This window comes from Enhydra lutris, unplaced genomic scaffold (assembly GCF_002288905.1).
Source record: "Enhydra lutris kenyoni isolate GAN:26980312 unplaced genomic scaffold, ASM228890v2 scaffoldscaffold47, whole genome shotgun sequence".
In the NCBI taxonomy this organism is placed as follows: Eukaryota; Metazoa; Chordata; class Mammalia; order Carnivora; family Mustelidae; genus Enhydra; species Enhydra lutris.
The window spans coordinates 993,428-1,018,847 of NW_019154131.1; the positions used below are offsets into that span (position 1 = coordinate 993,428).

General features: G+C 44.0%; 1 long non-coding RNA gene across 2 annotated transcripts in view; it reads left to right on the forward strand.

Moving 5' to 3' along the window:
- Window positions 1-609: 609 nt before the first annotated feature.
- Window positions 610-25,420, forward strand: part of LOC111156565 — a 59,150-nt gene continuing 34,339 nt past the window's right edge. Inside the window, exons 1-2 of one of the 2 annotated variants that reach the window (XR_002641219.1) lie at window positions 610-638; window positions 17,500-17,649. This is a non-coding gene — a long non-coding RNA (uncharacterized LOC111156565). Of the gene's footprint in view, window positions 639-7,127; window positions 7,821-17,499; window positions 17,650-25,420 lie in introns of those variants that run through there. The other variant, XR_002641220.1, reaches the window with a different exon arrangement.

Consider the following 25,420-nt stretch of genomic DNA (forward strand, 5'->3'; position numbering starts at 1 on the left):
AAAAAAAAAAGGGAAGAAACAATTAAAAAAAGAAAACCAATAAAGAAAAATATATAAAAAGGAAAAAAATATATATATATATTAGATAAACTAGTTAAAAAACGTTAAAAAAGAAAAGGGTAAAAGTTAAAAAAAAATTTAGCAGAAGAAGAAAAATAAATTGAAAAAGAAAAAAAATTAAATTAACTGCAAGGCTAAAGAATCATGGGGAGAAAGCCATGAGTTCCGTGCTTTGCTTTCTCCTCCTTTGGAATTACGCTGCTCTCCTTGGTATTGAAACTGTCCTCCTTGGTAGGTGAACTTGATCCTGGCTGGGCTTCTTGTTGATCTTCTCGGGGAGGGGCCTGTTGTAGTGATTCTCAAGTGTCTTTGCCCCGGGCGGAGTTGCACCGCCCTTACCAGGGGCCGGGCTGAGTAATCCGCTCGGGTTTGCTTTCGGGAGCTTTTGTTCCCTGAGCGCTTTCCGTAGAGTTCCGGAGGGCGGGAATGAAGATGGCGGCCTCCCGGTCTCCGGCCCGGAGGAGCCGAGAGCCCGGGGCCCCACTCCTCAGTGCGCCCTCAGAGAACAGCGCCGATTTACTCCCGTCACCCTGCCTCCGGCCGCGCTCCGAGCTGACCGAGCCTGCGACCGGTTCAAGGTAACCCCGAGCTGAGAGTCACTCCTCGGCTCTGTCTCTGTAGCCGGCTTCCGTGTTCTAATACCTGTAAGCTCTGCGACACTCAGACGCCCCCGATCCTTCTGTGACCCTGTGGGACCTGAGGCCACGCTGACCCTGCGTGGGCTTCACCCCGGTTAAGCCTCTGGAGCGATGTCCCTCAGCGGAACAGACTTTTAAAAGTCCCGATTTTGTGCTCTGTTGCTCCGCCGCTTGCCGGGAGCCGGCCCCTCCCCCCGCGGTCTATCTTCCCGTCGCTTTGGATTCACTTCTCCGCCAGTCCTACCTTTCAGAAAGTGGTTGATTTTCTGTTTCTAGAGTTGCTGTTCTTCTTCTCTTCGATCTCCCGTTGGATTTGTAGGTGTTTGCAATCTTTAGATAAGCTATCTAGCTGATCTCCCGCTACCTGAAGTAATCTCAGCCTGCTACTTCTCCGCCATCTTGACTCCTCCCACCTCATGTTGAGGTCTTTTATCCATTTTGAGTTTATCTTTGTGTATGGTGTAAGAGGATGGACAAGATGCATTCTTCTATATATAGCTGTCCAGTTTTCCCAGCACCATTTATTGAAGAGGCTGTCTTTTTTCCACTGGATATTTTTTCGTGTTTTGTCGAAGCTTATTTGATGATAGAGTTTTGCGTCCATATCTGGGCTCTCTACTCTGTTCCACTGGTCTATGTGTCTATGGTTTTTGTGCCAGTACCATGCTGTCTTGGTGATCACAGCTTTGTAGTAAAGCTTGAAATCAGGCAACACAATGCCCCTGGTTTTGTTTTTCTTTTTGAACATTTCCTTAGGAATTTGGGGTCTTTTCTGGTTCCATACAAATTTTAGGATTGTTTGTTCCAGCACTTTGAACAATGCTGGTGGAATTTTCACCAGGACAGAATTGAAAGTTCCATGGAACTGGGATGGAATTGAAAGCTCTGTGCAGTACAGACATTTTAACAGTGTTTATTCTTCCAATCCATGAGCATGGAATGCTTTTCCAACTTTTTGTGTCTTTTTAAATTTCTTTCATGAGTATTCTTTAGTTCCTCAAGTACAGATGCTTTACATCTTTGGTTAGGTTTAGTCCAAGGTATTTTGTGGTTCTTGGTGCTATAGTAAATGGAATCAATTCTCTAATTTCCCTTTCTGTATTTTCATGGTTAGTGAATAAGAAAGAAAGTTATTTCTGTACATTGATTTTGTATCTTGCCACATTACTGAATTGTTATGAGTTCTAGTAGTTTGGGGGTGGAGTCTTTTGGGTATAAAGCTTCATGTCATCTGCAGAGAGAGAAAGTTTGACTTCTTTCCCAAATTGAGTACGTTTTATTTCTTTTTGTTGTCTGCTGTTTCTAGGACTTCTACTACATTGACTTTGTATACTGCCACATTGCTGAATTGCTGTATGAGTTCTAGTAGTTTGGGGGTGGAGTCTTTTGGGTTTTCCAAATAAAGAATCATATCATCTGCGAAGAGAGAGAGTTTGAGTTCTTCATTGCCAATTTGGATACCTTTTATTTCTCTTTGTTGTCTGATTGCTGTTGCTAGGACTTCTAGTACTATGTTGAATAGGAGTGGCGAGAGTGGACATCCTTGTCGTGTTCTGATCTCAAAGGGAAGGCTGTCAGGTTTTTTCCCATTGAGGATGATATTTGCTGTGGGTTTTGCATAGATGGATTTGATGAAGTTGAGGAATATTCCCTCTATCCCTATACTTTGAAGCATTTTAATCAGGAACAGATGCTGTATTTTGTCAAATGTTTTTTCTGATCAGTTGAGAGGACCATGTGGTTCTCCCCTCTCTTATTGATTTATTCCATCACATTGACTGATTTGCGAACATTGAACCCCTGGTCATGGCGCATAATCCTTTTAATGTACTGTTGGATCCTATTAGCTAGGATCTTGTTGAGAATCTTGGTGTCCATATTCATCAGGGATATTGGTCTGAAATTCTTCTTTTTCATGGGATCTTTGCCTAGTTTGAGGACCACGTTAATGCTGGCTTCATAGACAGAGATGGGAAGTTTTCATTCTCTTTTTATTTATCTCTTTTTCTATTTATTTTCCTTCTGTTTTCTGTTTATCTAAGGAAGCACTTAAACATTGGCACAGGGTCATCATGTGAAAGTTCCTACAAATGCAAGTATGGCAAATTTTTAACTCATGTTGACTATCCTTCCCCAATGGGCAATCCTACAGGTAATGCCCCGAAGTCAAGACAAGGATTGTGAGTAATGAGCATCCACTTGGACCCTGTGCCTTCTCTTGAGGGAAGCCTGGTGATGCTTGGGCCTCAGTTTATTGTACACCAAGTGGAACCACAATAAACCTGGGGAGAAATGTCATCAACACTGAAAAACCTGTTCACAGGGTTGTAAGTGCACAAAAACCATACTTCAGAGTCTCTGTTAATGAGTCAGTAATAACTTCATCTAACAATAAACCTCACCTCTGAGCAGGCTTTAGATTTCCCTCATGGCATTTGATCAAGCATGAGAAAAGAAAAGGCACCATCATGGTCTTTGTGTGCTGTGTGAGGGAACAGAGACTTGAGGACTATGTACACACACAGCTGGCATATGAGAAACTGGGCACTGAAATTTTGGTACCTTGGTTCCAAAGCCCAAGCACTTTCTCTCACATCTCCACTGCCTGGAAGGGACTGTAAATTTCTACTCTGAGTTTGGCATCAACTATGGCTTTAGTCCTTACTCAAGAACACATGTGTCCCTGTGGGGGACACATGCCAGGTATAAGACATCAAGCCCAGTCCTTGCTCAGCATTCAAGTACTTTTAGCATCCAGTGGGTATTTCCCACACTGATGTTTCACTGTTTCTCCTTCCCTCACTCACAAACTCTTTTGATTACAGGCATTTTCAGAGTTAATCCTCCCATAGTCTTCAAAGTCTGGAGCTCTGGAGCAGTGTTCCTTGCTGTAGCAGTCAGGCCCTGGGGCAGTCACATCCCACATTTACCTCTGGAAGGAGTTGAGGAAAATTTACTCCAAATTTCCCCAATTGGGATCTAACATTTCATCTCAGATAATGTTGCCAAAAGTGGAAATGCAGTTGCCTTGTGGGTAATCTGTCTTCTTCACCTGGGCCAGCCATTGTTTCTGTGTGATTATCAGAAGACCCTATTTTTCAGGGATTGAGCATTAAGGTGGGCACCTGGCTTCCTCCCAAAGAGGAAGAAAGAATAGGTTATGTGTTGCAAGTTGGGGGAAGAAAAGCTCAGCGGTGGGAGAGGAAAAACACCACCTAGATTTCTGTCAAAATGACCGCTTAAAATAGGCTCTTGCTGTCTTATGTGAACCTTTTGAAGGAAACAAACTTAGGTCATCATTTTGAATAAACATAAATATAAATTGAGACAAATTATGGTTTGAATTTTCCTTTTTGATCATGTATATGTATGAAATATGTTGCATTTGAATGGACTTTGTTTGCCCTGTCAGCGTCAATGTTTCCCTCCACAAAACAAAATCTGAGAGAGCTGGATTAATATATGTCACTTATTCACACCAGAAACTCCTAGAAATCCATGAACTCCAGATTATTGTTCCAAAGCCATCAACATGGAGACTCTAAGGATCAAGAAGGTTACCTGGTGGACTCCATGGGTGAATGCATCCCTCAGAGATAAGGACTGGACCTTATGAAGAAAAAGATTCCTGAGAGCAGAAGGAAGACAGCAGACACATCAGACCATGGGATAGATGAAGGGTCTAAGGTTTCAAGATCAGAAGACTTGGTAGAGTATCCTCACTTCCAGACACTTCTGAAGTGGGAGGGAAATATCTGCATGAGTAGCAGAAGACGTTAAGCCAGCAAGATTTTGGTGATTATGTGCATCTGACTCGGCTGCTTGAGGGACAAGTGTAGAAGGAATTTTCACAGAACACCTGATGGCTCGTTGGATACAATGGGACAGCAATGGCTGGGAAATTCTCCCGGATCAGCAAGTATGCAGGTTGGGGGCCTGTGCTTGTGAGAACATTCTGCTAAGTAGTTAGTAAGTTCCTGTGACCCAGGCAGGTTTGTAGGGGGCAGCTCAGGACATAACTTTGGGGCAGTGCTGACTCAGCAAGTCCTGAGTCAGCCAAACCACAAGCCTATGTCAAGTTCCCAGGGGCTGATGGGCTGGGTCTTGAAAGACTGGGGAGGACAGAGCTGTGGGTACAAGGGAAATAGACTGAGAGCTAACTTCTCAGGATTTGAGTAGAGCTCTTGAGGGCAGTTTACCTGAGCCTTGGTGGCCAGGGCCCTTCACAGTCTACTTCAAAGGCACAGAGACTCTCAGTGCTGGAATGAAACAGTGGGGCACATCAAACTATATGCTTTCATTTTATTTTAATTTTTTAAAAGATTTTATTTATTTATTTGACAGAGAGAGAGAGACAGCGAAAGAGAGAGAAAGCACAAGCAGGGGGAGTGGGAGCGGGAGAAGCAGACTCTCCACTGAGCAGGGAGCCCGATGTTGGACTCGATCCCAGGACCCTAGGATTATGACTTGAGCTGAGGACAGATGCTTAACAACTGAGCCACCCAGGCACCCATATACACTTTCATTTTAGAAGAGGGAAGACTTGGCTTCATTCTAATACATAAGGGAATTGCTGGATGATTTGGTTGTTCTATATCCATTTTTAAAGTACTCTCTACCCCCAATGTGGGACTCAATCTCATGACCCTGACATCAAGAGTCTCTCACTCTTCTGACTGCATCATCCAGGTGCCCCTATTTTAATTTTTTTTAGAAAATTTGATAGTGTTTTCCATAGTCGCTGTACCCACTTACAGTCCTATCAACAGAGCCTGTTTACAGTCCCACCAAAAGAGCACAGTTCCCTTTTCTCCACATTTTGGCAAACCTTCTTGTTTGGTCTTCTGGATACTAGTCATTCTGACAGGTGACAGGTGACAGGTGACATCATTTTGGGCTTTGATTTGTATTTCCCTGATGATATGAGTTATTCAATATTTTGGATATGAGACATTTAACAGGTACTTTGCAAATATTTTCTTCTCCTCAGTGTGTTGTCTTTACAATGTGTCAATGGCTGGAGATTTCCTTTGTTGTGCAGAAGGCTTTTACTTTGATGCAGTCCCAGTTGTTTATTTTTCATTGTGGCTTTTGCTTCTGATGTCAAATCCAAAAATCAGTGTCAGGAAGGAACTAAAGAAACATTCTTCAAAAAAAAAATTGTGTTAAGTGGGATGAATGAATAGATCTCTTCTGATGCCTCTGTGCCCCATTGTTTTAATAGATTCTTGGCTGGCTCAGTTAGCACAACATCTGTCTCTTGATCTCAGAATCTGGAGTTCAAATTTTGTTCATGGAATTCATTATAAAAAATCAGGGGTGATAATAACATTCTGCCCAATTTTCAACTAGATATTTCATGGGTGTAGCTCTTTTGTTGAAGTCCTTGCCACATTGTGACATCGTTCTTCTGGATCAGGTGGGATAGACATTTAGTTGCATTGCTTTACTTGAGGTTTCCCAGTGTTTCCAAAGCCACTTATGGTGGAGACTGTTGCTTCCCTATTTTATATTCTTGGAGCTTTTGCTCTAAATTAATTGACTACATATGTGTGGGGTTTTTGCTGGATTTTCTACTCTGAAAGCATGATGCCTCCAATTTTGTTCTTTCTCCAGATGGCTTTGTCTATTCAGGGCCTTCTGTGGTATCATTCACTTCGTAGGATTATTGGTTTTATTTCTGAAAATGCCATTAGATATTGATGGGGTTTGCACTGAATATTTAGATTGCTTTACACAGTGTGGACCTTTGGATTACATATATTCTAGGAATCCATTAGCATGGGGTGTCTTCAGACTTAATTCTGGCTTTTTCAAATTCTTTCATTAATGATTTAAGTTTTCAGTAGGTCTTTCACCTCTGGGTGAAAATAATTCCTATGTATCTTATTCTTTTTGAGTGACTATCAATTACAAACTATTTTCTTAATTTCTGTCCTTGATATCATGTTATTCGTGTATAGAGATGAAACTCATTTTTGTATATTGAATCTGTGTCCTGAAGTTTAGGACTTAACCCATCTGTTAGTTCTGCAAGGATTTTTTTTTAAGATTTTATTTATTTATTTGACATAGAGAAATCACAAGTAAGCAGAGAGGCAGGCAGAGAGAGAGGAGGAAGCAGGCTCCCTGCTGAGCAGAAAGCCCGATGTGGGGCTTGAACCCAGGACCTGGGATCATGACCCGAGCCAAAGGCAGCAGCTTAACCCACTGAGCCACCCAGGCGCCCCAGTTCTGCAAGGATTTTTGTAGAGTCATTAAGGGTTCAATATATAACATCATCTTCTCCTAATAAGTAAAAAATAAGCTGGGAATATAAGTTGATGTCATCTAACTGGGAAAAGAGGATACAGATATGCTGAGTGATAGTTTTCAATTTTTCTAAAATGTTTTATGGTTAATGTAAGCACAGGGATCCATAAATATGGCTTGTTTTCTTTTACTGCTTTCTTTCAACTGGATATACAGAGCTTTGGTATAGACCAGTTATCTCCCACACTACCCCACCTTACACCCTGTGCCTCTTGGGAAGCATCCACCATTCTCCCTACTTTCTATCCTGGAACCCAGGGCCTGACTCGGCTGCTCAGAAAATATTTCTTTTTTCACAGATTTCCTAGAAGACACCCTCCAAAACATTGAATTTTACAGAAATTTTTGGATCTCTCTGTGAATCCTTGAAGATGCCCAACATTGACTGTGGCTTGTTTTGCAGACACATCAGGGAACTCCTGCAATGTCTCTTGTGGCCAGAGGGGGAGTGTGCTCTTAACAAGGACACTGCTCCACCTCCACACAAGATACAAGTTAATCTCCTTTTGGACTTCTTCACAATCTCAGCGAATTTCTTAAAGAATAGAATAAATGCTATTCTACAAATTCTTGCGGATCTATAGACCAGTCCCTTCTTACACATACAAATACATAAAATTATAAATGAGTGAAGGTCCATGGACCCTGCCCTCAGAGGAGACACAAAATGCACCCCAAATGGGTCACAATCTGAATTTAAGAGATAAAGGTATAAACCTCAGAGAAGAAAGCCTAAGAAGAACTCTTCCTGACCTTAGCTTTGGCATCTGCTTCTTATGATGACACCAGAACCAACAAGAGGAAGAACAGGTACATGGGTAAATTGGTCACTGACACGAATGCCTTCCCTCTGGGCTCCACACGTGCTCCCACTTACCAGGCAGGAACTGTATGACTCATTTATTTCTACATCCCACTTAGCAGTACCCATTATTACATTCTCCAATTTAGGGATGGGGTCTGTAGCTTCAGAGCCCTGCTTGGATCACCCAGCTACAAAGAGGCTGAGCAGGGGCTAGAACTGCTGTTTCTCTGCCATTGGACTCTGTGTTCCATCCACTCAGCTCACTCCTGGAACTCAGAGGTGCAGAAAGCTCCACAGGCCTGGAGACCTCACTGAATTCAAGGGGCAGTGGTGCCACCTCTGGCTTGGGCTTGTCCTGGGTCTGTTGTCTGATGATGCTGTGCCTTGGCACTGAGGACTCTCCCAGTAACAGCCAACCTTTGTCTGGGTATGAGGAGGTTTCTCCCTGGGTACAAGGCTCATGTAACCTCAGAGTAGAGAAGTCTCTTCTGAAGCATCTGGATGCAACCTTCTTGTGAGGTCAGGCCCACAATGCTGACAAGCCCTGAGTTCAAATCCTGCCTGTGACTCAATGTGGAGAATGGAAAGTGGCAGTTTCTTAAAACCTTGGTTTCCTTCTTCATCAAACAGAGACAGCATTTCTACCTTCCTCATGGAATTGTTAGGGGGATTGACTGACATGATTTATTCTCTCAAAAGATACTCAGTAATCCTTAGCTTTACCTGTTAAAATTAGCTCGCTGGAATCACATTGCTGTCATGGGCTCTGGGTTTCTGCCTTCCTGTGTCCCTTCAGCCTGCTAATCCAGGCTCCTCTGACTCAGTTGTCCTTCCAGAAAGACTTCATTCCCTCAAGTATGGGATCTCTCAAAAATGGTGTTCATCCATCACACCCAGGGCAGCCTTGGGACTGGATGTCACCCAGAGCTTGTGTCTGGAGCACGGACAATCCTCATTGAGTATACTGGCAGGTAGGAGCCCCCTGAGCTGTAACTTGTTTTGGGAACAAATATTGGGGTGGCTTGTGATGGGGATCTTTCTCCCCAAAGCAGGAAAATGAGCTGCCCTCATTTCCACCATGACTGTCCTATTTTCCCCTACTGTGTAATCATTAGTACATAGCATCTTGGGCCCCCTTGTCTGCCTGGGTCCCAGAGCCTTTTTGTGGTTGGAGCTGAAAGTATTTTATGGACGTCATTTTGGTTTTTGTTGGACCTATTAGTAGGATGAAGCCTGGCCACTCCCGACAAGCCAACACAAAGCCTGTGCCATGGACCAATATGGCAGTGCCCAGCCCATGGCAGCCCTTCCCCTAGTGCTCAGAGCTATCCTTTCTCACTGAGTCCCACTCACTGGTTTTTCTCTCTCTTCCTGCAGGGAGAGCCCCAAATGTCCTCTCTCTGAAGATGTACGTTTTGTGCCTGGTTAGCTCCATGTTATGGCAGAGAAGACAGGAATTACTGACGATGGCCTCTATTGCAGCATCAGATCAAGTGGACTCCCCTTTACCCGACTTTGTGGGAGGAAAGGGGTCTCAGCAGAAAGCACAGCCCCCTCTCTCAGACAAGTTCAACTTGAGGGATGCCAAGATTGGGGTTGGAAGGGTCAGGGGGTCACAGCTAGAGGATCCTGAGGGGTGTTGACAAGCTATGTCCAGTGCCAAAGCCTCTTTTTTAGGCTCTACCCATCCTGCAGCTTCAATGAGCAGCCAATGTGTTTTGTAGAGGCCTCTCTTGCTCAAACAAGTTCAAGTGGTTCTTGCTGTTGCCACTAAAACTACATCTGGATGAACACTTGTCTGTAACCCACTGACCTGCACTGTCCTTAGAGGCTCCTCTCTGAGACGATGGGGTTCAGCCAGGAAGGACAGGGAGCAAGCTGAGAAGAGTGGCCTGATCTGTACTACTCTGCTGGCCTTGTGCAAGGTCTGGTTGCTCTAGTTAGAATCTGAGTTATGAAGCATGAGGGACTGGAGTGGCTGGAGCATGTCACAAGACAGGGCATGCATAACTTGTGTTCCAGGACACAAGGCAAGGAAGCTTGTGGGAGAGGACATAGGAGGGGGTTTGCGCACAGGCTCTTCCATGCTCTATGGTCACTCCCAGTACCCTGATGGCATCACTGGTGTCTTGTCCTCCTCATGATTTCAGGTCTCATCTATAGAACCCGGGATCCTTCCTTTCCAAAGAAATGCTTCTCCTTAATAAAGAGGGCATAGAGGAGCCAGTAGCCAGTCCCCCAAAATTTGGTTAAGTGTGCTTTCAGTATTGGTGTTTATAGGAATCATTCCTAAAGAAACAGATTTATGGCACAGACATGCTTATCACTTACATTATGAGAGTCAAATAATTGGAAATGGCTTAATTGTTCAATGATGGGGCTGCTGAATGCTGTCACTGAGAATGCCCAAGGGGACAGCAGCGACAGTGCCTGTCCACTGTGGGGACATATGGTAGAAAAAAAGCTCATCTCTGGAAGCTTCCCTGACCCACTCTGCCACACACACACACGCACACACGAACACACACACACACACACACACACACACACAAATACACTACACTTAGAGGGAAAGGCAGGGAAGAAGGACATTGTATCTTAAGGGTGATTATTTCTTAGTAGAAGGAACATGCCTTCTTGCTTTCATATTTAAGTCATTATTTACTAAATAAACATAGTGTGGATAAAACCTAAAAAAATATTTACCTTATTACCTAACTTATTAGCAATAAATGAGACTATTTAAGATATGATTTTAATATTTTATAATATGCCCATTAGAATAGTTTAAACGTAGACTATCCAGGAAAATGAAACAATTGAAAAGTGTCTCATGGACCCAGACATTTCTCTTGTGCTTTCTGCTTTTCAAGGCATCCTTGTAAAAGGGAAACCTATCAGAGATAATGAAAATACTTCATTTTGGGGTTTCCTGTGATCTTTGTTCTTTCAAGAACATTCCCATGTAATAAAATGTTATTTGTATAAAATTTTTTTTAAATTTGAATCACTCTTATGTTCTGCAGACAGACACAGATGGCCATATTGTAGGATTCCAGGCACATGAAAATCCAAGATGAGGTAAAGTACCAGAAACAGAGAGAAGAGCAGTGGTTTAAGGGACTGGGTTGAGGGAATGAGCAGAGTGTTAGTAGCACAGGTATCTCTGTGATACAATTGTCGTAGAAGTAAATGGTTGTGCCAAACTCTGAATGTACCTAATGAAACCTCAATATACCAATGAAAAGGATCTGAGTAAAATTTTATGTAAACTCAAATTCTACTTTATTTAATGAATAAAATCTATTAAGTCATTATACAGGTGTATACAAAACACAAATATTATAAAGAAGACAATTACAGGGGAGGGGAAGGCATTGTTTGGGGCTACAGCCTGCACCAGCTAATGCTCAGGGTCTAAGGCTGGTTGCTCCACTGAGGCAGGTGGTGGTTCAGGCTCTTCAGGAACCCCAGGAGCAGGGGCACGACCCTGATGGACCTCCAGGTCAGGCAAAGGGGCCGATGGCTCTTCCATCTCAGGAGACTGAATTAGAGCCCTGACTACCACCTGCACTGGCCCCAACAGGGCAAGTGGTGTCACTGCTTTTCCTGATGTGGGTGAGCCACAGCAGCAGGGATGGGGTGGAACAGTTCAGGCTCCAAAGATGCAGCAGGTGCCAGAGTGGGTGCTGGGACGAGTTCCTGAGGTGGACCAGGACCTTGCTCTGGGGCTGATGCTGTAGCTCCAAAAAGAGAAAGTATCATCAGCATGACTGACTTCCCATTTGCCTTATAATAAAAGAAAATTTTCCCACCACTCAGTGTGGTCTGTGTTCAAGACCCAATCCCTGGAAGGTCTCCTCAACTCTCCCATGGGGACAGGGATCTGAGACTACTCACCCCACTCAGCCCAACCTGTAGCCCACACTGTCTCCTCCTCAGGCTCACATGAGCCACCCCCAGTCCTCCTCATCCCCAGGTTCTGGCTCTGTGGGCTCAAGCTGTTGCAGCTGTGAGAGCAGAAGCTGGACACGGCACTCCAGGTCTGAGCCTGACATATTAAGCCCCAGTTATGCCAGCAGCATATTCAGGCTGGGTAATTTTGGGGGCTGGAAAAAAATCCCCAAGATATTGTTCTAGCCATGTGCTCAAGATGGAATAGATTGCCCTAGGGACAGACAGGTAGGCAGAGAAGTCAGAGGACAGGGCACCCATCCTAACCAATATCCCAGGGAACCCCTTTGGGAAACTGGGCCCCTGCATTTCCAGCTCCTGTCAGAGTCCAGTCCTAGTCCTGGTTCACCTGTGATCTGGCAGTCCTGCCTGATACAGGCCTGGTCACAGACAGCAGGCTGGCAAAAAGGCACTGTGAGTGGGAGTCCTTGATCAATGGTGTGACCATTTCTGTCCTTATCAGGGGATGTGGACACACTCCTCGGTCTGTCTCCTTGCCCACTTGCCACTTGAATTCAACTGCATGTGCCGAGGAGGGGTGGTGTCTGGCCTCCTAATTACCCTCACTGCACATGCCACTGCTCTGTGAAGATCCAAACAAGGAGGGAACTAAGGGACTTTGTCTCTAGCCAGGCCTTCCCAGGACACTACCAATGCCTCAAACGTTACCTCTTGTACACATGTCTGCCTTATTCACTAGGTGCCATGAGTAGGTGCCACTGACACTAATATCCCACAGAGTGTGGGATGTCTGCTCCCTAAGCTTTCACTGGGTCTCCTGAGAACCATCTAAGAACCCAGTGTCCAGGTTCCAACAGAATGCTGTGTGACAGTTACTAAATCCTCAGTTCAGGGTCCTGGAATTGGGGTAGAGATAGGGCTGGGAGGGGGCAGGGATGGAGAATGACCCTCTTAGGGGTTCAAGATATCCTCCATTCCCCTATGTTCTCCCACAGGGCTCACACACCAACCACATCTCAGGACAACTTCCCATTTTCCAAAAGAAGCTCTCAGACCTTTACCCTAAAGCATGAATAACAGATGTGTAGTTGAATGTCCAACAGCCCCTCTAATTTACAGCACCTCGCTTGCCTGGTGGAGAGGGAAGGCACTCCTTTATCAGCTAAATCTCACTCCCATGTTCTGCTTCCCCTGGGCTCTGCCGACCTCATCATAGCTGGAGAAAATGCACCCATATCTAGAGGAGGCCAGGGGACACCACAGGAAATGTCCTGTGGATGCTACCTCTCATCATCTGACCCCCTACTAGTCTACAGCCCTAAGGTGCTGTCTGTTCTGTGTAGGGATCCCATTCAGCACCTACATAATTGCCTCTACTGAGTGGGGCTTCCTGAATGCTTGATGAATAAATGGACCCCAACCAGCCCATCACAGATATCTGAGTGGGCCTGGCCCCTTGCTCAAACCCAGGATCCCCAGATGGAGTCTCAGATCTCCCTTTGAATGGCAAAACAACCCAGTGCAAGACCATCGTGATAGTGAAGGATGAGGCAGAGGCTTCATCATGAGTAGCAGGAGAATGCTAAAATCGCCTGACCACAGGCCCTCTAGCAGACTTTTGCACAGGAGCAGACACCCAGGTGTACTTTCCCTACAAGACCCCACTGAGTCCCTATAATAACTCTGCCCCAGGTAGGAGCAAATTGAGGCTTTGTGAAGTTTGGGGACATGCCAAAGTATCACAACCAGGCATTGGCCAAATCACACTTGGCAGTTAGGGGCAGGGTGCTCATATTGCAAATAGGAGGTCCAACACATCTTGGGTGGTAGCAAAGGCTCGGTATGTGCCCAGGAACATGTAGACATACTTAGGATCTCTTCTTAGGAAGGCATGCACCAGGTGTTTTATTTCTGTCTCCAGCGTGTTGGCCCAGTTGGTCCATAACATGGAGGTCTCATTCCTCTTCCTGTTTGATCCATCTTTACCCTGAGATGAATCAGAGGAGACATAAGTCAGTTCTATAGCCACCAGGAGAGCTGGGGATTGGAGGGCAGACTGAACCCCTGATCTCAGTGACTTGTGGCAAGAGGTGGGACAAGAGGGCCCACAGTCCTAAAAAGAATAAGGTGACTCAGTGTTTCATTGGGTTAAACATAAGGCTCTTGGTTTTGGTTCAGGTCAAGATCTCAATGTCCTGAGACTGAGCTCCTCATAGGGCTGTGTACATGGGGCAGTGTCTGCTTGAGGATTTTGTCTCTCCCTCTTCTCCCCACTCTCCCCCTGCCTCGCTCTCAAATCTGTCAATCGACCAATCAATTAGTAAACCTTTAAAGAAAAAGAAAAAAAATATTTTTGGCATCTATAAAAAGAATTGAAGGAAATGATGTCTAAACTTGATAGTATCTCAGGTCACTTTGTGAGCTGAGAATTGATAGCACCTCCCTGCAAGAGTGACATCGATCCTGTGATTTCTGATAACATATCCCATTCTTGAGATGAGAACACAGAGATGTTTTAAGTGAGAGGGTTTAGGATATTGGGGCACAGAAGATGTAGGATGCAGTACTGTGTGTTGGCAACAGAAGGGGATCACACCAAAGTCCTGCATCAATAAAGGGCTCAATGGCTGTGATAAATGACTGGCCTTCAGGAATGGGGTGCAGTGCAGTGAGGCCCCTGTTTCTAACCCTGGAAGGGCCCCAAAGATGCATTCCATCAAAACAAAAGGGCAGAGCAAGAGACATAGTACTATGGGCTGGAGGTCCCTTTGGATAAAAGTCTCCCAACTCACCATGATCATTTGCAAGACTTGCAGAACTTGGGGAAGGACTGTTGGGCCAATGGGGACACCTGGGAGCGCGATTTAGGAATATCCATAGCACAGTGCAAAAGTATTCTAGACAAATGGGATGAGACATGGTTTAAAGTCTCTTTCATAATATTCCTATAAATATGTGGACAATGACTCTACTTCTATCCAATGCATGGGCAGGACCCTGAGGGCAAGTTTCTGGAAGAGATGCAATGCATATTCATGTGAGTACATGATTCTAGGAACTCAGGCTGGCTTCTAGGAAGTGGGGCCCTTTGTGTTGCATCAGTGCCCTGGGGGTCAGTTTTCCCTAGCACCTGCACTCACTCTGAACCAGCGCTGGATTCTGTTGGCAGTGTGGGGCACCTTCTTGTCCTTCAAGGAGGTAGAGCAGGGGATCGCATCATTCAGCTTCTGCCCCATCTCCTTTGCAGAGCTCTACAGAAGCAGTGCTTGGCAGCCAGGCAGGAGGCCTCAGAGCCCTGTCTGTATGGCTTTGTTCATCTTCAGATCTAGGGCACTCTATTCCAGACACACCACACCCAAGTATGCACACACCTCCACCACGGAGAGAAATGTAGCACAGCTTCAGGGCCTTGGATGTGCTCTGGCACAGGTAAAAGTCACCTCAGGAATCCTCTTTCCACCCTCTTCCCACCATGACATTGGTGTGAACAAGAAGGGATCACCAGGGTATCCACTGCGCTCTACCTCTCCCAGCCCATGGGCGGGAAACCACACATATCCCTCTTTCCCTAAAACTTAAGAGGAAGGGATGGGGCTGCCCTTGGATGGTTCAGAGGGGTGGGCATCACCTATTCTGCTCAGTATTAAGTACCTTATAGCACCTCCTGCCAGATGCCCTGAGGCATTGGGGTCAAGGTTTGAGCCAATGTCCCCAGCAGGTAAAAAGCCATTCCCTTGGGGTTTCTGGGAGCCAGAGCCCCAGAAATTAGGCAAGCAGCAAGAGAACACCTTATCATATCAGATGTCTCCAACCAAGTAACTCTGATACTGGACTACACTAGAATGTGGTTGCCTGGTTGCAGGGGTACCAAGTTCTGTTGGGGTCTGTGGTCAAGGAAGTGACATCACTGCCTGGGATCTCCTACCAGAGTCCACTCCTGGTTTGGCACCTACACAAACATTGCTCTGGTCTGCCATCTCCTCATACCCTTTCTGCATGCAAGGCCACATCTGTAACAGTGACAACAACACATCCCTCTCCACAGACCCCCAGGGAAGATCTGGGTGCAGCCAGGGCCTCAGCTTGGAAACACACCTGGTTTAAGGCACAACTCTCTATTCTTACCTTTCTTTGACCCTAGATAAGACATTTTGACTGACTGGAATGGTCTTCTCTGTAAAATACAGATGATTCTAGCAAGCCCTTCTACCAGATATCCACAGGCATAGGTTGGATAATATCTATGATGTTAGAGGAGTGGTGTCACATGCAGGAAATATCTCCAACCAAATTTCCTTCCTCTTATCAACTTCTTTGAATCTGCTACTAGTCAGATCCCACCCCACAGTCCCGACTACTTTGTGTGTTTTTGTTGGCACATGCACACTCGTTCCTGTGTGCACACATGTGTTCATCAGTGCTCACATTCTGGAGTCCCAGAAGATGACATCCCCACCTACAGAGGGGTGGGCAATAGCTTCCCAAGACCTTAGGCTTCTAATTTTCAATGCAAACCCTAAAGAAGGGACTGGAGCCTTGGTCCTTAATGGTTAGAATACACCCTCACTCCCAGAGACTGCCTGTCCTGTGATGCAAGCCATTACCTCCTTTCCAAATGGTGTGATGTTGATAGGGGTCCATTCACTGAGTTGCCATGAACTGGGGTCCTCCTCATACAAGAACATGGAGAGATGTCTCCAATCTAGGATATCAATGATCACCCTCAGCCCAATACCATTTCCATGTCTATAGCCACTTCCTTTTTATACAACCTTTTCCTGAGCCACCAGTGAATGACTAGGTACATCCAGGACCCCACCTTTGAGGACACTCAAAGAGCTGGGTTCATGCCTAGTAATCCTTCCTACCAGCCTGATTCTGGGCAAGGCATGGACCCTGCAGGGATCATCACCTTCTCCCTGCAGGGGTTCTACTGGTTCCCCAACTCCTCTGTATACATCCTTTTGTAACCCCCTCCCCTGAGTGTGGTCTGGATTTAGTGATTCACTTCATTCCACAGAACATGGCAACATGACCCAAAGGCCCTGCTGAGATTTATTTATAAAAGCTCATTTCCCAGCCCCATGTTGACTCTGACCCATGTTCTCTATCAGATCCTCATATTGGAGTACAAGCCTTTAGGTTGAACCATGACATAGACATATGCATGTGGCCTAGAACTGTGGGTCAGCAACAGATAGAAGAACTCAGGTCTTTGAGATGGGCTATATCTGGCCAATGCCCCTAAGTGAGTCAGGTTCTCAGTGAAGCAGGTCCTCTCTTGGTGTTGTCAAAAGCCCCAACCAGCTAAGCACTGCTGGTTACTGATCCCCTGAGACCGAGAGACAGTGTTTGTGGGTTCAGTCACTGAGTGTGGGGAAATGTGGTCACACAGCCCTGGGATAAGGGCACTGATACTGTTAAACTGTGCTGGGTCATGACCCTCCTACCCTCAATCTATGCTCTCTTCCTTAGCTTCCTCTGGCCACCCTGGCCTCCTTTCTAACCTCCACACTGGGAACATAAAATTCTGCCTCCAATCCTCTGCTCCATGATGCCCTCTGCCAGGCTGAATAGACTCAGATTTGTGCAGGGCTGTCTCCTTCTTTTCCAGCCACAGGAATTCTCAATGTCATCTCAGCATAGTCTTGTCATACCCCTCACCTGGTGGAGCTCAAGACTTAGTTGTAGTCCCTTGCTCTTTTCCTATCGAGCAATTGCTCTTTTCATTCACATTTTTGTTTCTTGTTTCTCCATCTTCTCCTCTAGACCTTGAGCTCGTAGAAGGAGAACATGGTTGGCTGATAAGCACTGGCACCACCTGAGTGTGCAGTGCACAGTGGCTGAATGAATGGGAGAAAAGATCCATCCCAACACTGACCAGCTCCATTGTTTGAGCCTCGTTCATTTTGGCCATGTGTAAGTCCTTTTGTTTTCTTTTCTTTTGTTTTTTAAGTTAACAATGCCTGATGTGGGGCTCAAACTCCTAACCCTAAGATCAAGTATCCTACTGACTGATGAAGCCAGGTGCCTCTTTGTTCATCTTTAAAGATTTTAGGCTGATAAATATTGAAGTTTACTTGGTGATTTCAACATGTTGTAGATATATTACATTATGCTAAATTACCAAGTAACTCCCCAAATTTTAGTAGCATGCCACCAAAGATTTCTCCCCATGACAGTGCTGAGGGGCTCTTCAGATTAGGAGACTGAAATCCTTTATGTGGTCTTTCAGGAATGCAGAGTCCCTCCACCATGGGCCTTTTCACTCCCTGGGTTGTCATGCACCTCTGACGCCATCAGCACAAGAGGAAAGATGACAAAGAAATACACACACGAGGGTGTTTCCAGCCAGGTCTTGAAGGCCCAAATATACACTTTTACGCTCAATCTTTTATTTATTTTTTTTAGGATTTTATTTCTTTATTAGAGGGAAAAGAGCAGAAGCAGGAGGAGGAGGAGCAGAAGGAGGGGAACCAGAGAGATGCTGAGGTGAGGAGGACAGGGTGTTTCTGATATAGACCTTTGGAGGGAACAGCTTAGGCCCCAGAGAGCAAGCCTCCATCAACTGGTAGGCCGGGAGTAATGAGTACTCTCAGATCCCTGTGCCCATGTCCTGTCATCAGAGGAGACCTTCCAGGGATTGCTTCATGGACTCAGAGAACATTAAATGGTGGGAAAATTTTCCTTTATTTAGGAGGGACATGAAAAGTCAACCATGGTGATGATACTTTTCTCTTCTTGGACATACAGCACCAGCCCCAGAAGAATATCCTGAACCACCTCAAGAGCTACCTCTAGCACCAAGTGTGGTGCCTGTGGCAACTTCAGAGCTTGAGTGGCATGGGTGGGAATAAGTTGTGCAGATGATATGGCTGTGGATACAGCAGAGGGGAGGCACCTATCTGAAGAAGCCTACTGCAAAGTTTTTTTGACAATGAAGTCCATGATTGAAATACTTAAGAGTCTATTACTTTGGGGGACATTCCTGGCTTTAAAGTGTTCAAGTGGTGAAGCTGGGTGGAATCCCAGGTGTGACAGTATGATCTCAGGATCCCAGGGGTCACAAGAAGAACGGGTGGGGTCCGAATGTTTAAGAGTTCCCAGACATTAGTTAAGGAAAAGTGGCTGAAAATAATGAAGCTAGATCCAGCTACACAGGCTTTCTGCTCTGTGTAGCCCTGTACTCTGAATCACAGCATGGTGGGGCCTTCACTTTCCTGGAAGGGTTCAAGAAAAAACAGAACCATAGCAAGACCTCCAACACCCTGCAGGTATGGTGTAGGTCTGTGCCACAGGAATCCATAGAAATAGGAGTTGGGTCTGACTGGGTGGTTCACTTGGTTAAGCAACTTCGTTCATCTCAGGTCATGATCCCAGAGTCCCGGGGTCATGTCCTACACCGGGCTCCCAGCTCCATGGGGAGTTGGCTTCTTCTGCTGACCTTCTCCCCTCTAATTCTCTCTCTCACTCTCTCTCAAATAAATAAATAAAATCTTTAAAAACAAAAAAATTGGATTTGGAACTCAATTGCGTGCCTGAGATAAACATGCCTTTTCACTGGCAGGGTGATCACAGAGTTCTGACTGAAACCGAGGAGTTAAGACTAGTGGATTGTTATTTTTTTTTCCTTCTGTGAGGGCTCACTGCAGAGCTGGGGTGAAAATTTTCATCTCCTGGGTAGAGAGCCAGGTGCAGTGATATTCATCTCACCTATTGGCGCTGCAAGGCTTCAGGGAGTAAAACAGCGCCATATACTGGAATCCAGAGCTGCTTACATGGAGGCCTGTTTCTGCTGCTTAGGAGAGCTGCTTTTGCACTAGTTGAAGTACACTTGAGGATCAGGGCAAGAGATCCCTTCCCTAGAAGACCATCACAAACATCTCACTCCTCTCAAGTGTACTGATAATAGAGAATGCAAAGCTTAAGAGCTTAGGGAAAACACTAAGTAGCATTCTTTATATTTTTATTTTGTAGGCTTTTATTTATTTTTTTTAGGTTTTTCTTATTTTTCATCTCTTTTTAAATAATTTTTATTAGACAGAGAGAGTGTGGGGGGTTGTTGGGAAGAGGCAGAAAATCTTCAAACAGACTCCCTGCTGAGCACTGAGTCCAACTCTGGGAACGTTCCCAGAAACAAAAGTAAAAGACCTGAGATGAAACTCAACAACTGAGCCACCCAGGCTACCCTCCAAGAGTAGCTTTAAAGGAGAAGAAATTAAAATTAGATCAATCTTAAGTATGTAATAATTTAAAGGAAGAGTAGGAGAAGGAAGAGAAACAAGAATGACAAGAACAGAGGAAGAGTAGTCAAGAAGTAATATGAATTTTACTAAAGTGTGGCATGAGACAAAACTATACAGAAAGAAATTACTTTGTTAGTAGTATCTTTGTGGCATGGCAAAATGTGTTTTGTTTGTATTCTACATACTTGAAAAAATATCTTCCGATTTTTTTTAAATATCTTTTCAGCATAACAAAATTCATTGTTTTTGCACCACACCCAGTGCTCCATACAATACGTGCCCTCCATTATACCCACCACCTGGATCCCCCCACCTCCTACCCCCCACCCCTTCAAAACCCTCAGATTGTTTTTCAGAGTCCATAGTCTCTCATGGTGCACCTCCCCTTCCAATTTCCCTCACCACCCTTCTCTTCTCCAACTCCCCATGTCCTCCATGTTATTTGTTATGCTCCACAAATAAGTGAAACCATATGATAATTGACTCTCTCTGCTTGATTTATTTCACTCAGCGTAATCTCTTTCAGTCCCATCCATGTTGCTACAAAAGTGAGTATTCATCCTTTCTGATGGAGGCATAATACTCCATAGTGTATATGGACCACATCTTCATTATGCATTCGTCCGTTGAAGGGCATCTTGGTTCTTTCCACAGTTTGGCGACCGTGGCCATTGCTGCTATAAACACTGGGGTACAGATGGCCCTTCTTTTCACTACATCTATATCTTTGGGGTAAATACCCAGTAGTGCAATGGCAGGGTCATAGGGAAGCTCTATTTTTAATTTCTTGAGGAATCTCCACACTGTTTTCCAAAGTGGCTGCACCAACTTGCATTCCCACCAACAGTGTAAGAGGGTTCCCCTTTCTCCACATCCCCTCCAACACATGTTGTTTCCTGTCTTGCTAATTTTGGCCATTCTAACTTGTGTAAGGTGGTATTTCAATGTGGTTTTAATTTGAATCTCCCTGATGGCTAGTGATGATGAACATTTTTTCATGTGTCTGATAGCCATTTGTATGTCTTCATAGGAGAAGTGTCTGTTCATGTCTTCTGCCCAATTTTTTAAATGTTTTATTTATTTATTTGACAGACAGAGATCACAAGAAGGCAGAGAGGCAGGCAGAGAGAGAGGAGGGGAAGCAGGCTCCCTGCCGAGCAGAAAGCCCGATGTGGGGCTCGATCCCAGGACCCTGGGATCATGACCTGAGCCGAAGGCAGAGGCTTTAACCAACTGAGCCACCCAGGCACCCCTTTCTGCCCATTTTTTGATATGGTTATCTGTATTGTGTCTGTTGAGTTTGAGAAGTTCTTTATAGATCCTGAATATCAACCTTTTGTCTGTACTGTCATTTGCAAATATCTTCTCCCATTCCATAGGTTGCCTCTCTGTTTTGTTGAGTGTTTCCTTTGCTGTGCAGAAGCTTTTGATCTTGATGAAGTCCCAAAAGTTCATTTTTGCTTTTGTTTCCGTTGCTTTTGGAGACATATCTTGAAAGAAGTTGCAGTGGCTGATATCGAAGAGGTTACTGCCTATGTTCTCCTCTAGGATTCTAATGTATTCCTGTCTCAAATTGAGGTCTTTTATCCACTTCGAGTTTATCTTTGTATATGGTGTAAGAGAATGGTCGAGTTTCATTCTTCAACATATAGCTATCCAATTTTCCCAGCACCATTTATTGAAGAGACTTTTTTCCACTGTATATTTTTTCCTGCTTTGTCAAAGATTATTTGACCATAGAGTTGAGGGTCCATATTTGGGCTCTCTACTCTGTTCCACTGGTCTATGTGTCTGTTTTTATGCCAATACCATGCTGTCTTGGAGATCACAGCTTTGTAGTAAAGCTTGAAATCAGGCAACATGTTAATGCCAGTTTTATTTTTGTTTTTCAACATTTCCTTATGAATTCAGGGTCTCTTCTGATTCCATACAAATTTTTGGGTATTTTCTCCAACTCTTTGAAAAATACTGGTGGAATTTTGATTGGAATGGCATTAAAAGTATAGATTGCTCTAGGCAGTACAGACATTTTAACAATGTTTATTCTTCTGATCCAAGAGCATGGAATGGTCTTCTATCTTTTTGTGTCTTCTTCAATTTCTTTCATGAGTGTTCTGTAGTTCCTCGAGTACAGATCCTTTACCTCTTTGGTTAGGTTTATTCCCAGGTATCTTATGGTTCTTGGTGCTATAGTAAATGGAATTGATTCTCTAATTTCCCTTTCTGTATTTTCATTGTTTGTGTATAAGAAAGCCACTGATTTCTGTACATTTGACATTGTATCCTGCCACGTTACTGAATTGCTGTATGAGTTCTAGTAGTTTGGGTGTGGAGTCTTTTTGGTTTTCCACATAAACAATCATGTCATCTGAGAAGAGAGAGAGTTTGACTTCTTCCTTGCCAATTTGGAAAACTTCTACTTCTCTTTATTGTCTAATTGCTGTTGTTAGGACTTCTAATACTATGTTGAACAAGAGTAGTGAGAGTGGGCATCCTTGTCATGTTCCTAATCTCAACAGAAAGGCTGTGAGCTTTTTCCCGTTGAGGATGATATTTGCTGTTGGTCTTTATAGATAGATTTTATGAAGTTCAGGAATGTTCCTTCTATTCCTATACTTTGAAGCATTTTAATCAGGAATGGATGCTGGATTTTGTCAAATGCTTTTTCTGCATCAATTGAGAGGACCAGGTGTTTCTTCTCTCTTCTCTTATTAATTTGTTCTATCACATTGATTGAGTTGCAAATGTTGAACCATCCTTGTAACTCAGGGATGAATCCCACCTGGTCATGGTGGATAATCTTTTTAATGTGCTGTTGGATCCTGTTTGCTAGGATCTTGTTGAGAATCTTAGGATCCATATTCATCAGTGATATTGGTCTGAAATTCTCCTTTTTGATGTGGTCTTTGCTCGGTTTGGGGATCAGGGTAATGCTGGCTTCATAGAAAGAGTCTGGATGTTTTCCTTCTGCTTAACTTTTTTGAAACAGCTTCAGGAGAATAGATTTTATTTCTTCTTTGAAAGTTTGGTAGAATTCCCCAGGGAATCCGTCAGGTCCTGGGCTCTTGTTTTTTGGGAGGTTTTTGATCACTGCTTCAATCTCGTTACTAGATATCAGTCTATTCAGGTTGTCAGTTTCTTCCAGGTTCAATTTTGGGAGTTTGTAGTATTCCAGGAATGCATCCATTTCATATAGGTTGCTTAACTTATTGGTATATAACTGTTGATAATAACTTCTGATGATTGTCTCTACTTCCTTGGTGTTAGTTGTGATCTCTCCCTTTTCATTCATAATTTTATTAATTTAGATTTTCTCTCTTTTCTTTTGGATTAGTGTGGCCAATGGTTTATCGATCTTATTGATTCTTTCCAAAAACCAGCTTCCAGTTTCATTGATACGTTCTACTGTATCTCTGGTTTCTACCTCATTGATCTCAGCTCTAATCTTGATTATTTCCCTTCTTATGTGTGGAGTTGGTTTGATTTGTTGTTGATTCTCCAGTTCTTTAAGGTGTAGAGACAGCTGGTGTGTTCTGGATTTTTCCATTTTTTTTTTTTTTTTGAGGGAGGCTTGGATGGCTATGTATTTCCCCTTAGGACCACCTTTGCTTAGGTCCCCTTAGGACCATAGGTTTTGGACCAAAGTGTCTTCATTCTCATTGTTTTCCATGAATTGTTTAAGTTCTTCGTTGATCTCCTGGTTGATCCAAGCATTCTTAAGCAAGGTGGTCTTAAGCTTCCAGGTGTTTGAATTCCTTCCAAGCTTTTCCTTGTGGTTGAACTCCAGTTTCAAAGCAACGTGATCTGAGAATATGCAGGGAATAATCTCAGTCTTTTGGTATTGGTTGAGTCCTGATTTGTGACCCAGTATGTGGTCTATTCTGGAGAAAGTTCCATGTGCACTTGAGAAGAATGAGTATTCTGTTGTTTTAGGGTGGAATGTTCTCTATATATCTATGAGGCCCATCTGGTCTATTATGTCATTCAATTCTCTTGCTTCTTTATTGATTTTCTGCTTGGATGATCTGTCTATTTCTGAGAGAGGCATGTTAAGATCTCCTACTATTAATGTATTCATATCAATATGACTCTATCTTGATTAATAGTTTTCTTATGTAATTGGCTGCTCCCATATTGGGGGCATAGATATTTACAATTGTTAGATCATCTTGGTGGATAGTCCCTTTAAGAATGATGTAGTGTCCTTCTGTATCTCTGACTACAGTCTTTAGTTTAAAATCTAATTTTTCTGATATGAGAATCACTACCCCGACCTTCTTTTGAGGCCCGTTGGCATGAAAGATGTTTCTCCATCCCTTCACTTTCAGTCTGGGTGTATCTTTAGGTTCAAAATGGGTCTCTTGTAGACAACATATGGATGGGTCCTGTCGTTTTATCCAATCTGCAACCCTGTGCCGTTTTATGGGTACATTTATGCCATTCACATTGAGAGTGAGTATTGATAGATACGTTTTTATTGACATCATGTTACCTTTGAAGTCATTCTTTCTGTAGATTGTCTCTATATTTCTGTTCAGTCATATTCTTAGTATTTTCCTCTTTATAGAACCCCCCGTAATGTTTCCTGCAGTGTTGGTTGGTGGTCACATACTCTTTTAAGCCTTGCTGGTCTTGGAAACTCTTTATCTCTCCATCCATTTTGAATGTCAGTCTTGCTGGATAAAGTATTCTTGGCTGCATGTTCTTCTCATTTAGTGCCCTGAATATATCTTGCCAGACTTTTCTGGCTTGCCAGGTTTCTGTGGACAGGTCTGACGTTATTCTGATGGGCTTTCCTCTGTATGTAAGGAGCTTCTTTGTCCTAGCTGCCTTCAAGAGGGCCTGCCTACAATTTTAATTCTTCATTCTTACTATTAGGTGTCTCGAGGACTTTAGAGAATCTATAATCTTGGGTGGAGACCGTTCAGCCTCTAGTACATGAAAGCTGGTTGTATTCACGAGATTGGGAAAATTTTCATGGAGAACTTGTTCCACTATATCTTCTAGATTTCTTTCTTTCTCCTCCCCTTCAGGGTTTCCAATAATTCTGACGTTGGAATGTTTCATGGCATCATTTATTTCCCTGGTTCTGTTTTTGTGGCTTCTAAGCTGTTTGTTCCAGACTTCCTCCTGATCCTTTCTCTCTATCTGTTTGTCCTCCAGATCACTAAATCTATCTTCTGTCTCAGTTACCCTAGCTTTTAGAGAATTTAGATTAGACTGGAACTCATTGAGAGCATCTGAACATCATCGCTGGTGGCTTTCAGTTCTGCCCTAACATTGTGAACACCATTCCTGGGGCTTTCAGTTCTGCCCTAATCATTTCCGTTTGGTCATCCATGGCTTTCTCCAACCTAGCTATTGCCTGGATAATTGTTAGCCTGAATTCTCTTTCCAACATATTGTCTATGTCGATAGCCATTAGCTCTGTTGCAGAAGGCCCA